Source organism: Pollicipes pollicipes, unplaced genomic scaffold (assembly GCF_011947565.3).
Source record: "Pollicipes pollicipes isolate AB1234 unplaced genomic scaffold, Ppol_2.1 Scaffold_1600;HRSCAF=1878_pilon_pilon_pilon, whole genome shotgun sequence".
Classification (NCBI taxonomy): domain Eukaryota; kingdom Metazoa; phylum Arthropoda; class Thecostraca; order Pollicipedomorpha; family Pollicipedidae; genus Pollicipes; species Pollicipes pollicipes.
Window position 1 is genome coordinate 3640155 of NW_023595962.1, and position 15000 is coordinate 3655154.

General features: G+C 54.2%; 2 long non-coding RNA genes across 2 annotated transcripts; both read left to right on the forward strand.

The window, feature by feature from the left end:
• Positions 1–1537: 1537 nt before the first annotated feature.
• Positions 1538–2952, forward strand: LOC119094154 (uncharacterized). The gene is made up of 3 exons (XR_005093756.1): positions 1538–1561; positions 2012–2167; positions 2872–2952. It is a non-coding gene; the product is annotated as an uncharacterized LOC119094154 (long non-coding RNA).
• Positions 2953–6356: 3404 nt separating this feature from the next.
• LOC119090736 (uncharacterized) lies at positions 6357–8570 on the forward strand. Its single transcript, XR_005093308.1, has 2 exons — positions 6357–6486; positions 7242–8570. It is a non-coding gene; the product is annotated as an uncharacterized LOC119090736 (long non-coding RNA).
• Positions 8571–15000: the final 6430 nt, after the last annotated feature.

The following is a 15000-nucleotide window of genomic DNA, read 5'->3' on the forward strand; positions in this document are numbered from 1 at the left end:
TTCCATTTTATTACTCAGCTGGGTGCTGTGTTGTTTCATTTCAAATACGGCGCACAAAAGACAGGACTGAAGGTAAACATACCATTCGCAGATATCGGAATTGTAACTGAAGAGTGACGGGAATACGTGTGTCTGATCAAGATAGATAACAGGTCGTTTTAGCCTGGAAGAATCCGGATTTTCTGGGCTGTGTATGTAGCTTGTCCACATTTAAATCACGATGGTAGATGAGCCTTTGCTTCCAGTGACTGAAGAGAATGCATATGAGTCGGGATCTCAACGTAAAGGGTAATTATGTTTTCAAACGTATGTTTTTGCGTCCCCATAGCGTAGTTTTTCTCACCTTCAGCTTAGGCACATGCTCAATTCCCATTGTTCCATGCAAGCAAAACATGTGAAAATAGTAAATGTGCTCACTTAACCCATAGTTGTGAGTCACATGCAAGTAAAAGGGCAGGATTTGGTGTACAGGACTGCCCTGATCTGCCCGGCCTACTACTTCATTGACCTAGGACACAAGGACCTTTGTTTTGTTTTGCAAAACAAGCCTATGGGCAGTGTTTTCTTCTACCATTATTGCAATACATTGGTGAGGAATGAAAGTTACCTAACAACTTGATAAAAGCAAGAATGACATTAATTTATTGGCTTTTCAGCATTATGAGTTTAGAATTGGCACAGCATGTGTCATCCTCATTACAAATTTGCAGATTAACCACCCTTTTTTGTGCAGCCAAATGCATAGGACTGTATCTTGGGCTGTCTGGATGTGTAATCTTGTGTCTGGTATCTGGTATCTGGATGAGTAAGCTTGGATGGGTCATGATTTACCATCTTTTACAGACATTGTGTGCACAGATTTCCAATCATCACATTTTATAGACTCACATGTCCTAGCTCTTAATGTATTTTCCATTATCATTGTTCACTTATCACAAGCACAGCTTGAAGTGCTGAGCATTATTATTGTAGGAAATGTTTACCTGGTCTTGTTAAACGTAGCTTCCAATATATTGAAGGGTGATAACTGTCAGCATAAGATCCCGGACTCATAAGTAAGTGAAAGACAGCTATTCAAAGTTAGCAGCAACACAATTTAATGCTGAACGGAACATTCTGTGCAGAGACATGTCAGAACAGAATCAGAGATGTCTATGCTTATTTGTTGTGTATTAGACTATGCACAGTGGTGTGGAAGATATATGAAGTATTTTGTATTCTTTCTTAATGTCAAAAGTAATGCTGCCACATTTTTTACATTCCAGTTCTAGTTCCAGTTGACTTCCATACTAGCAGTGCTCCTAAGCATGGTATGCTCATTGTTTCCCTAATATACTATGGTGTAGATTTTAAATATTGTGAATGCTAACATGTGATTTTTGCACAGAACCTCTACAGAACTAGCTCTGAAGATATGCATGGTTTATGCCTGTGGTACAGTGTATGCTGCCAGGACTGTAATACCTCTGGTAGTTCCGGAGGTTGCCAAGGAATTAGAATGGAGCAGCATTCTTGTTGGTTATGTCCTCTCTTTTTCTTCTGGGGATATGCACTCACTCAGGTAAGATTTTGTTTTTTTTGTGTTAACAACCTCTCTTAAGACTGAGACATGCTGCTTGCTGTTAGATCATCTTTAGTGTCTGGCAAGAGGCATTATTGGCTGGGCAGGGCCTGAATATGTATGCCCTTTTGGGGGCCATGTTATAGAATGTGTTTTTGCCCTTGAGCTGCCCTAGTTCCTCCATAAAATGTCTTGCAGCTGCCTTTCTTTATCAGAAAATTTTAAGTACTTTTAAGTACTTTTAAGTACTTTAAGTACTTTTAAGACTTGAGGCACAACAGAGCCCATCACCATTTAGAGAGTCATGTTTTTTTCTATAGTGATGTTCAGAAATAAAGCAGTTTTGTGCGGGTTTGAGGTGCAGGGATACACACATCAGTTGTGGTGCTCTGTCATGCTCCATCTTAACCACACATTACATTGTGACACTGCTTGCTGCTGCTCCTCCAGGTGCTTGGAGGCCTGATGGCTGACCGGGTGGGTGGTGCTCGCATCATGGTGGCCATGTCGACAGTAGGTGCCGTCAGCCTGCTGCTCTTCCCACCGCTGGTCTCCATCTGGCCACAGGCTGCCATCCTGCTCCGCTGCCTGCTTGGCCTGGTCCAGGTCAGTGTCTCGTCCAGGTCAAGAACCTGTCCAGGTCAGTGCCTCATTCAGGTTAGTGTCCTGTCCAGGCCAATGTCTCATCCAAGTCAGTGTCTTCTCCAGGTCAGTGTCTCATGCAGGTTAATGTCCATCCAGGTCAGGGCACATCCAGGACCTCGTGCAGGACGCAGGACCGTCGGTCTGGGACGTCGTCCAGGCCTGCACACCAGTGCCCTTTTCTAGTTTGCATGCCAATTTATTTGGTATTGCTCAATAAATCTTGGGTACACAATGGCCTATTTCGCCTTGGAAACGAACGCATTTTCTCCAGTATGCTCAGCGGCTGTTGTATCCCTGTTATGTGTGCAGTTCTCGCACTACCCTGGCTGTGTTGTGCGCGGCGCTCTGTCTGTCCATGTTCATCCCTGTGGGTGCACCACTGCCCCTGCTGCACATCCATGTATTCACGTATTCGGGCACTCCTTAAACTCCAAACATCGCTACTTATTACTGTTGTGTCTGCAGGGTCCCCACTGCTCCTGTGATGTCTGCAAAACCCTTACTTCTGTAGTTATGATGGCAGTACCGTCACCACCCCCGTTACATCCCTGCGCCGTCCCGCCCCTGTCACGTCCGCGGGGCTGTGCTCGCCCCTCTCGTGTTCGTGGGGTCGTCCCCGCCCCTGTCATGTCCGCAGCGCCGTCACCACCCCCCGCCTCCGGCAGGGCCCTCACTACCCGAGCCTGGGCAGCCTGAGCAGTCAGCTGGTGCCGGCGCCGCGTCGTCCGCTGTTCTTCAGCACGGCCTTGCTGGCTCGCCGCCGCTCGGCACCATCCTGGTCGGTCTGGTGGGCTCCGTTCTGCTGGAGGGGCTCGGCTGGCGGGCCGTCGTCACGCTCACTGGTGAGAGAGTTCTCACCAGCGACAGGGCGCATACTGGTGAGAGAGCTTCTCACCAGCGAGAGGGCTCTCCACCGCTGCTTTCTTTGCTTGTGCGCCCATTACAACAACACTGTCTGCCTGAAGTTGGGTATGGCCGTACTCCGTTTAACGGCGTCACGGAGATGTGCCTGTACTCCGTGTAACGGCATCACAGGGGTGTGCCTGTACTTCGTCTAACGGCATCGCAGGGTGTGCCTGTACTCCCTGTAACGGCATCACAGGGGTGTGCCTGTACTCCATTAAACGGCATCACGGGGGTGCCTGTACTTCGTGTAACGGCATCACAGGGGCATGCCTGTAACGGCGTCGCAGGGGTGTGCTTGTACTCCGTTAAACGGCATCACAGGGTGTGTGCCTGCACTCCGTGTAACGGCATCACAGGGGTGTGCCTGTACTCCGTTAAACGGCATCACAGGGGTGTGCCTGTACTTCGTCGAACGGCATCACAGGGGCGTGCCTGTACTCCCTGTAACGGCGTCGCTGGGGTGTCGCCGCCAGGCCTGCTGTACGCCAGTTCGGCGCTCTGGCTGTACGTGCTGACGCGGGGCCAGGGCGTCCCGGCCAGCGGCCGCCGGCGCGTCCGCGGCTGTGCCCTGGCGTGGCCTGCTCTCCAGCGGGCGGGTCTGGTGAGCCGACCTCCCCTTGCCCCCCCCCCCTCGCGTGGTCCACTGTGTCCGTCCCACTGCACTCAACCGCGCTCCCGTCGTGAAAAGCAGTGGGGTGGGGGTTGACCACGACTGGTGGTCAGGAGCTCCTGGTTTGGTTCGGTGTAGCCTGCGTTGAGTCTGTCGTAGCTGTGGCGGCCGCTTCGCTACAGATGGCCGCGTGTTGTCGTAGTGGCTGTATACTGTCGCCACCCCTGCACGCTCCTCTCCCGCGTCGTCTGGCGCTCAATCCACCCATGTTTCATCACGTGCGCGGACCACACGCCCGCGTCCCCCGCAAGTTGGCCGGTGCTTGTCCCCGTAGCGCGCGCGGCACTCCGCCGGGTGCGGCGCGTGCCCTCCCCAGCCGGAGGGCCGACGGCCGCGGCCCGCGCTGCCCAGCGACTGAGTGCCGTCCGCCGCCGCCAGGGCTGTATTCTGGCGCACATGTCGCACACCACCGCCCGGTTCCTGCTCATCTCCTGGCTGCCGTCAGGGCGTGTATCCTGGCTCACATGTCGCACACCACCGCCCGGTTCCTGCTCATCTCCTGGCTGCCGTCAGGGCGTGTATCCTGGCGCACATGTCGCACACCACCGCCTGGTTTCCTGCTCATCTCCTGGCTGCCGTCGTACTTTCAACGCGTCCACCCGCAGGCCGGAGGTAATCAGCGGTTGCGTCCACCGGTTGGCGTTGGTATTCGGGGGTAGTGTGCACGTGCTGGCTCCGAGGCGATCGGGGGCAACAGCGGTGGCAGGAGTAGTTGGGCGCGCAGTCTGCAGTGGTTGGTGCGTGCGCCTCTGACCAGGGTAATTGGGGTAGCGTGCATGTGCTTGCAGAGGTAATGGGAGTTGTGTTCCCTCGTTTGTGGATGTATGGTGCTGCTGCCTGCCGTGCGGCTTTCGGGTTCGTTTTAGGTCAGGTCAGGTCAGGTCCTATCTGATTCAGCCGCGAAAAAATGCTGCGACGTGCAGAGATTGCAAATGAACTGATGGTCGCATGCATCGATGAACTGTAGCCTGTTTTCGCTGTCCGTTGTGTGTTCACTGTCACTCTGTTGTCATGCATGCTCAGCTCGTCGTGGCATTTTGTCGAGGAGGTCCAATGCCTCGCAATCTTAAGTTGTGGAGTGCATTTGCGAGGTTCATTCTGCGTATAGATGAAACAGCATTAATTACATTATTCCTCGTAGAATTAGCAGGGGAATGGAGAGACATGTGCGATATTTCACTTGCATGCCTTTATCGAAACGAATGTTTCGTTTTGATAACGGCATGTAGCCGAAATATGACACTTATCTCTCCATTCTCCGGTTTATTCGACAAGGATTAAGGCTACTAATACGGTCGCCTCGTGATCCAATCAAACAAGCCTTCACTTTCTCTCCTCGGGTAAAGTTTTAATATTTCTTTTGATTTGGTGTGACGTCCTGTACAATGTTTTCCTCATTTCATGTGTGGGCTTTATCGAAATCCTCGGCTGTTGAAGCGCGTTGCCTGTCCGAGTTTGGCTCCCCTTTGACCCCAGGGTGACCTGACACCCTGCACTGGCAGCCTTCCGATGCGCGGGGTCCTGGGTGTCCCTGACACCCTAGCTTGGCCCGAATAACTGGTCGGTGCACTTAACCACTCTTTCCCCGGTATCACGATGCCCCTCTTCCGGTGTACCCCCGACTCCCCATCCCGGTGCCGGCACGACTACACTTCCGCGCTCATTACCTAACCTGGTCCAGGGTGCCACACACGACCGTCCCAGCTGGCCACCTGACACCACTTTTGGGGCCGTCCACAATTACACCCCATCCCGGCGTCCACCTGGACGCCCACGCTGCCGGGTGGCAAGGGCTGGCTGGCTGAACACGCTTGCCGTCCGTGTTGAACGGCGCCGGCACGATGACGTCCGTGCCGCTGGCCGCCTGGCTGCTGCGGACACCAGTTCAGCGTCACCGCCACCCGCAAGCTCGTCGAGGTCGGGTCGCAGCTGATTTGCCGGCGGCCGCGTGCTCGCGCTGCGTGAGTGCTGCGCCGCGGCCGCGCGAGGGCGCGCGAATGGAGAAGGAGCTCGCCGTGGCGCAGGCACCCGTCCCCAGAACAGGGGTCTGCCTGTGTTGGGGTCGTAGTACTGGCCTAGGGATAGGGATCTGCCTTTGTCGGGGCCGTAGCACTAGCTTAGGGATAGGGATCTGCCTGTGTTGGGGTCGTAGTACTGGCCCAGGGATAGGGATCTGCGTGTGTCGGGGCCGTAGCACTGGTCTAGGATAGGGATCTGCCTGTGTTTGGGCCGCGGGACTGGCCGAAATAGCAGCTCCAGAACAGAAAACCGTGGAGGGTGGTTGGGTTCGAGGCTCTTCAGCGTCCGCTGTTTTTCCGCTGACGGGGGTGGCTTGTGGCTGGTGGCAGCAGCCGCTGACAGCTTCATGACCCGTCGCTCTCTGTGCCCCGCCCCCTCCCCCTTCCTCCTCCCCTCTCCCTCCCCCGTTCCGTGCCGACTCAGGCTTCGACTGTAGCGGCTCGGTGCTGACGTGACCTGTCATGTGACGTCACGCGGCCTGGTGACCTTAAGTCTGACCTGACCTGTGCCCGGCCGCCGCCGCCAGCGCGCGTCAGCTCCAGCGCCGCCGCTGTGCTGTTGACGTCGCTGTCGGCCGGCGCCGTGTCGCTGCACGCCAACGGAGGCCTGGCGCTGCCGCAGGACCTCTGTCCGCAGCACGTGGGCGCCCTGTTCGGCCTCATGAACACCGGTGGAGCCCTGGCAGGTAGTGGCTAGTTCCTCACCGACGAGGGCGTATGCCGGACGGCACGGTGGGGAATGCGAGGGGCGGGGGGGGGGGAGGAGGTACAACTGAAGGGTTTTCACCGAAACCCGAGTGTAGCGCGCCGCAGGCTGCTGAAGTTTCTGGTGTGTGTTCTTAAGTAGTGTCGCATGTTCGCGATCTTCTTATTTGAACCCGTGACGACCCGTGACGCCCTGATTAGAAAAAGAATCATGTTTTCCATGTATGTCAACGTTGTCTTTCGTATATATTAATGTGCGTCATAATTTCTGTAGAGAAGGGGGGGGGGGGGTTGTCGTGCCCTTTGGAAGCTACTGTGTGCATAAGACCCTGTTAACCAACATAATTATCCCATCGACCTGAGACTATGCGGTCTCTAGCGGACGCAAAATGACCACGTAGTCGCCGCATTAGCACTAACGTCATCACCTTCACCCACTATCATCACCATCCACCGCCGGGAGGCTGTGCTGGCCGTTTGATGTCGCGCTGCGCCCCCCGCGCCGTTACACTGTGGTGGCTTCACGCGGCGTTAGTGTGAGCCGGCGCCGGCAGCGGCCCGGTCGTAACCCGGCGCCGGCGGCCCGGGCACCACCGGTCGTGACCCGGCACCCGCCGGCGGCCCGGACACCACCGGTCGTGACCCGGCACCCCGCCGGCGGCCCGGACACCACCGGTCGTGACCCGGCGCCGGCGGCCCGGACACCACCGGCCGTGACCCGGCGCGTCCGCCGCAGGCTTTCTCTCCAACCTGGCGGCCGGCTACCTGCTGGAGCTGCACGGCGACTTCGAGGCGGTGTTCCACATGGTGGGCGGCCTGGCACTGGCCGGGGCTCTGGTGTTCGCCGTCTTCGGCTCGGCCGAGCGGCTCAAGCTCTGATCAGTCTGCAGCCGTGATCAGTCTGCAGCCGTGATCAGTCTGCTGCCGTGATCAGTCTGCAGCCGTGATCAGTTTGCAGCCGTGGCCAGTCTGCAGCCGTGATCAGTCTGCAGCCGTGATCAGCTTGCAGCCGTGGCCAGTCTGCAGCCGTGATCAGTCTGCAGCCGTGATCAGTTTGCAGCCGTGGCCAGTCTGCAGCCGTGGTCAGTCCGCAGCCGTGATCAGTCTGCAGGTGTGATCAGTCTACAGCTGTGCTCAGTCTGCAGACGCGGCACTCCACCAGCGATCCCCTCCCGTCGTGCACCGCTGTCATTCCCCGCGTGGTCTCACGCTGCCGCGATCCCGGCGGACGGGGCATATGACCACCTCAAAGCCTCGCGCGCGGGTTCCAATGTAGGCTCCTTGCCGTGGAGAGTTTTCCGTCCGACAGAAGTGCTTCTGAGACGTGCCTCAGTGGTCTATATCTAGCTATTGTTACACAACGGGTGTGTTCGACCTGGGCGGTTATGTGCGTGGGTGTGGTAGGGGTGGGACGCTCTGTGGTGATGTGGGTGGCATGGGTTTGGGACGTTCTGTGATGCTGTGAGTGGCATGGGTTTGGGACGTTCTGTGATGATGTGAGTGGCATGGGTTTGGGACGTTCTGTGATGCTGTGAGTGGCATGGGTTTGGGACGTTCTGTGATGCTGTGAGTGACATGGGCTTGGGACGTTTCACGATGTGCGAGATTCGTGTTCAGAGCGCGTGATTTCACAGTCTTGTTTCGAGCGTGACGCATTGGGATGTGACGCTTGCGACGATGACTGCGGCTTTGGCCGGGTTCCCCCGGGGACCAGGACCGGGAGTTCTGCCGAGGACCAGGAGTCGCGCCCGAAGCTCTCCGCGGACCGCTGTCTCCTGGGCTCCGCGGGTCTCCGATCACCGTTGCTGACGTCACGGACACCAGCTGGCGCCAAGCCGTGTCATCCTGAAATGTTCTAGTCAGCCCCCGGGTCAGACTGCGCACAGGCCATTGGCCGCAAGGCGCCGCGCTCGGCTGTGTCAGTGGTGGTGGAACCGTCGCGTTCAAGACGCGCCCATAGATGTGAACAGTGTGTGTCTTGCCGCAATTGTGCGACGCTTCGGGTGCTTTTTCTATTGGAACGAACAAGGTTAGGGTAGAATACAAGCATCTTATTGTGTCGATGTTTCTGGTTGTTTGTCTCTGTATTTGCGCGTACCGTAGATAGGCTACACCAACATGGTTGTACATCCGCTGGGCGTTGTGGCCGTTCGATTCGCTCGGCTTTTCGCGAGGCTGCACGGTATTGTATCTCGTACCCTCGCATTGGTCCGAAACCCGTTCCTGCCTTCGTTTCACTAACTTTCCAATGTCGCAGCGCGCTCGTGCTAAACGCGGCATGAACGACGTCCAGACAGGATGAAGCTGAGCCGTGATGTTCGCAACATGCCTCAAAGCACACGTCCGGAGACAGCAGGACGCCAGCTGTCCCGCTCGCTGCAGACTCAGCTGCTCTTACGCATCCACCCAGCGTTATCCAGCGCCCGCCACCCGCACCAAAAATAGAGCTGAAGGACACGTCGCGCTTCCTCCTCATACACCTTAACAACGCTGCAGCGCTCGCGCCTCTGACGTTCTCCGAAGCATGGTCATCGCGCCTGCTCGCCGCGCCGCGGGGCGTCGCCGGCTGACCCCGCAGCGCACATTACTGTGACCTACGCGTGCTGAGAGTCGCCGTCGACGCGTCTAGATCTGCTCCGGCTCGCGCTGGAGCACTATGCTGCTGGCCGGCGAGTCGCGGTCCGGCGACTCGTCCTCCCTGCGGCGAAGCAGCGGGGCGTCAGTGGCGCGGGGCGGCGTTAGTGGCGCGGAGCGACGTTCGTTAGCGACGCGGAGCGACGTCAGTGGCGCGGAGCGGCGTTGGCGACGCGGAGCGGCGTCAGTGGCGCGGAGCGGCGTTGGTGACGCGGAGCGGCGTCAGTGGCGCGGAACGGTGTTGGTGACGCGGAGCGGCGTTAGTGGCGCGGAGTTGCATCAGCGGCGCGAAGCGGCGTCAGTGGCGTCGGTGGCGAGGGGCGGCGTTAGTGGCGCACAACAGCGTCATTGTCGGGAGCGCGTCAGTGGCGCAAGGCGGCGTCAGTGGCGCGGAGCGGTATCAGTGGCGCGGAACGGTGTTAGCGGTGCGAAGCGGTATCAGTGGCGCACAGCGGTGTCATTGGCGCGGGATGGTGTCAGAGGCGCGGAGCGGTGTCAGCGACGCGGAGCGGTGTCAGTGGCGCGGAGCGACGTTAATGGCGCGGAGCGCGTCAGTGACGCGCTCGCCGGCGGACTCCATGAACGATCGGCCGTAGTAGCGGTTACTCCCATGGACTGCCTCCCCCACCCTGATTTGTAGCGTAAATTCAGCGACGCAACTTTACCCATGCGGCCGGGTTTGTCCATCTCCGCTACACTCCGCCAAGGGTGCACTGAGTGTCCACGGCGAGCGCAAACTGAGCCGTTTCGTCAAACTGAGTCACCGTCTCGCAATACGACGACGCAGAGATCGGCAAATGACTCGCAGTGTCGTCAAGGGCGGGACAAGATTTGAGAACGCCCATTTGGGCATTGTTTGTCATAAACGTGTCTTTTATTTGGAGTTGCTGTGTGGGCGCGATAATTACCGCCCCAACGCTTAACTTGACAACCAAGCGCTGCCCTTGTGGTTGGCGGAAAGAAATTGGCAACCAAAATGACTGCCTGCCGCGAGATGACCTACTGTGAACCGAAGTCAGCCGCTCCCAGCAGGTGAACTCGGCTCTGCTCCCTCCTCTGTTTCCAGCGCACGTACGCCAGCAGCAGCTGCAGCCCGCAGCAGACAAACAGCAGCACGCCTGTGGACGCGTGACACGTCAGTGGTCCGCGAACAGCAGCTGCTGCTGTTCACAGCGCACAAACGGTCTCAGTGCCCGCAGTGCGTGCCGTTAGAACGCGACGACGGCACTCAAGTCCTCCGTCAAGTTACACGAGATATTTGACGGGCCCACACTCGTGGGTTGACTTCGTATCTCTTGGAGAGCGCCAGGCTCTCTCAAGTTTTGAGCTCCACCCGCCCCAACAACAAACAAACCACGACGCTGAAAGTTTTAGCGAGTGCTGCAAGGAGAAATCCTGCGGTACGCCGATGCTCCTTGCGAAGTTCCAATCTTGTTTCAGTACTCATCCGTTTACGCAGTCAATCAGAAGCACAACGCGGCTGTAGTCACGTGCCCAGTGACGCAAATAAATAAGCAAGGCTCAAGCGTTCATCTGACCGCCTTTATGCGATACATTTGGCGCCACGCCTCCCATAATAACAGAATGCTTTGCTCGCTAACGCCTGGCGTCACAGCCATGCTGTGACGTCATGTTTTTGCACGCATTGAGCATGAAAAAGCGTGGATGGAGTGACGTCATATCCACTAGTGGTGTGGCGGGATCGGGAGCGATGTGACGTCGCCCTGTAGTGGTGTTTAGCGCGGTGGCGTGGTGACGTCACGCCAGAAGGCCCGATAACGTCACTTAATGTGAAGTCGCACGGATAGACCCGATGACGTCACTTCAAATGACGTTACGCCAGAAGATACGCTGTCTCGTCCACCGGTATAGCGGAGCTTGGTGTCACATCTCGTCCACTGCTGCGGCGCGGGCGGTCACATGATCACATCATCACATGATCACATGACACACCGCCGCTGAGGTGAAACACAACGCCGCCGTGACGTCATACCTGTCGCCCGCGTGACGTCATACCTACCCCACTGTGACGTCATACCTGCCGCCGCCGTGACCGTCATGCGGTGGTGTGGCGTGAGCAGGACGAGCAGTGCCAGCAGGGCGTACACCAGAGCCCGCCGGATCGGGCCCAGACTCTGCACCGCCGGCCACTGAGGGGCAGCCGGGCTCGACCTGATGACGCACAGCTCGTTAGAGCACACTCAAAAGTATGCGACAAGGCTAATAACTGGATCTCGCCAGAAGGTATATACTTGTACTGGATGTCGTTTTTGTTTGTTTTTGTTTTGCTATTTGCGTTAAGGAATAAGGCGGGCTAATTAAATTTGGGGACCAAGAACTTCTAATGAAAACTAAACCTCCGAGCATGGCGATTGCGCGCACGCCGTTTAGCGGGAGAATGTGTCATTGTGACCAGATTATCCGTTTCTTTAATAGATACTTGGTTTCAAAAGACATGCAACTAAACACGAACTGGAGAGAGCCGAAATCTGCCCCACTCTCTTCCTCTCTTGTTTTCTTAAATAGCATCGACACCAGGCGATATCTGGAAACGGGTTCTTCTAACAAGGGAGCGAGACGTCAAGTTAATAAAACAAAACAAAATCGCTGCGTCTGTTTAGCTGCAGCCTGTCAAAGTCGAGTGCTCGTTCGCCGCGATCTCCGCTCGGCTGCATCGAGAGCTCCAGCGAACAGCAGCTGCCGTCGAACCACGGCACGTGCTATCTATCTAACCGTAGAGGTATCGCGACGGCCTGATTTAGACGCTCTACTTTGCTTTCAGATGCCTTGCTTTGGTAATTTAAATGCAACATTTAACGAACCATTAGCTTAATTGACCGTTGCAACTCACCACGCCGCTCAATTACCCGTCGCAAGCCGGCTTTCCCGATTACTTGAAAACGCAAGAAAGCGGTGACAAGGGGAAATATTGAACGCTTCTGCCTTAAGGCGTGTGCGTGGGTTACCAAAAAATTTCACTCGTTTTCAAAGTAAATCTTGTCAGAGCCATCAACCCAACCCATTTTATCCATGTGATGTCATTAAGGAGGGTTGCAACTCGACATTGATTAACCCAAATGTTTGTTAGTTACATCACGCCTGTTTTTCTGTAAGACACCATTCCCTGTTAGAGATTGTCTCGCTGGTTGTTTGTCGGTTGTTCGCGTGAATGTCCCAGATATTTTTGACCAGCAAGCTCGCTTGATCCGACCCATGCATGATTCGATTAGGGACTTCGCTTGATCCAACCATCGCAGGATTCTTTTAGCGACCTTATTTTACCCTGATCCACAACCGTCCGCACTCAGTATTCAAGACATCGACATCCAGGTTGCATTGAAAATTGTATGGCTTTCCTGCTCTCGGGTTCAGAGGTAGCGAGGGCGGGTTTCCCCTCCCCTTCAGAGGCTGTCGCTCTGGCAGAATGGAAGGCGTGTTAGCTATCTGATGCCATGAATTGGCCACATGACTGATGATAATTGAAAGAAGGCAATCGACGCCTCGCCGAAGTTAAACACCAAGGTCAATAAGACGCGCGCACTATCTTATCAAGGTTACACCAATGTCAATAAGACGCCCGTACTATCTTATCAAGGTCACACCAAAGTCAATAAGACGCCCGCACTATCTTATCAAGGTCACACCAATGTCAATAAGACGCCCGTACTATCTTATCAAGGTCACACCAAAGTCAATAAGACGCCCGCACTATCTTATCAAGGTCACACCAATGTCAATAAGACGCCCGTACTATCTTATCAAGGTCACACCAAAGTCAATAAGACGCCCGCACTATCTTATCAAGGTCACACCAAGGTCAATAAGACGCCCGCACTATATTATCCACGCACGGCGGGGTAATCCATTCGGTCAGTATCAACCAGCCTTAAACTCAAGCAAACCTTTGAGGACATCGCAACCAAACCCAGTCTCCGGGACCGATTGTATCACATGATATCAACCAGGTGTGCTATCACATGGTGTGTTATATTCGATTGATGTAGTTTCACCCTCTCTCTCCGCCAAGCGCTCAGGACGACCGGCACTCACAGGCGGGGTTTACTTGTTCGAAGCGCGGTATCCGTTTCGCATAATTACATTGAAACAAGCAGAATCAAACATCGAGCCTTTGCGCAAATGACGGTGTTACCGTGTACCTTTTTTGAAGCGAAGCCCAATCTCTTTAAAGGTGGTGTTCCACATTTGAGAACATTGAAGCAAATTTGAGATACAATGAAATAACCTTTTTTTACTATTGGCATGCTTTAAAGTGGAAAAGACGGTTCTAGACAACACCGTTTTTTTCTGTTAAGTAAATATGGATTCCCAATGCGTCATTGTTTGATTACGTCATCGTACCATGAACAACATTGATTGAGATGAGAACCAATTGACCGCCGTTATGTCTGGAAGTCGTGCTCACAAACGCCTAAAATGAGCGACTCAACAATTACTTTTTTCCTGACCTTGATCACAGCGTGCCTAACGGAATGACAGAATTTGAATGGCATGATACTACTATGACGCCATGGAGCCCTGGTGACCTTGCAATGGTCTCCCCGAAACAGTCTACGCATATTCGCGGGCATTTAGCTCAGAAACTAGAAGTGTTTAGGCCTTAAGAAGGGCAGTGCCGTGAGCCGCACCGAATGGTCTACAAAATGCTTGTTTCAATTTAAACCACATACGAATGTGCAGCACTGCCTTGAACTCTAAAAGTTTTTGAGACAGGGGCCTTGCTAGGCATCAAAAGTTGAGGATATCCAGGCTTTAGAAAGTGTTTTGTTTCACGCAGCGTCTTTGGCGTAGTGTTACAGTTGATCCAAATTGCAGCACTCGCCCCCTTCGTCTCTCTCCACTGAAGTGCGGGCCATGCTTCGCAGAGAGGAGCCTCATTACCTTAGAAAGAAAACGTCCCGTCTACTGATCAATGCCGGGCTTGCCTGGCAGACTAATCCGCCCAACACTGCGGTATTGCGGCACAGTCTACGTAGGATACCGCCCCGACAGTCGCGGTCGGAGCCGGGGCATGCGGGTGATCCCCGTTCTCGGCCAGCCATGCAGGTGCTCATCTTCCCAGCTCCTATTCAACGATGAGGCAAGGAAGGTTGATGTGAGAGTCAGCGAAGTTTTCCAATGGTTCCATCGCAAATACGGTTTTTGTCTGTGTTTTTGGTATGTGCAGGACATCTGGTAGGACTGTAGACATTTTGATATGTATGTGCATGATCAACTGCGTACCACTGATTTTATTATAAGCATCAGAATAAGCTCGTGTACAAAGAACTTTCGGAATCAAGTCGTCTACAGATTGTCAACGCCAAATATGCTTCTCGAGGATGCCGAATATCTGACTGCATGCCGAAACTTTGCTGTCAATATTTACTTATATTCATTTTTGAAGTAACATTATTTGCATGTAGTTGATCAAACGTGTCCTTAAGGCAGTGGTTTGCTGTGAGCGGTTTCTGAGCGGTAGAAGTGTTTGAGGGCCATTCAGTTCAAAGGGACCAGAAAAGTACGCACTGGGCTCGACGGAAGCGACGCAGATAATTTGAAGTATTTGTGTTATTATTTGGAGTATTTTTAATAATATTAATATTATTAGTAATATATTATTATTGTTACTATATATCTTATCATACGTTATTAGTAATATTAGTGGTAATTGTTAATAATACTAATATTATTATGATTTGGAGTAATTTTGTGCCCAAGTGGCCCTCAACATTGAAACGTAAAACTTGACAACGCTTCAAGGTTAAAACTGCCTGTTCAAAGCTTAGATTCCCGCCGCATATTGCATGTGTCACAGAAATAAAACCAGGATATATCTTGCAGCCAGTTGAGCCAAGATGCTT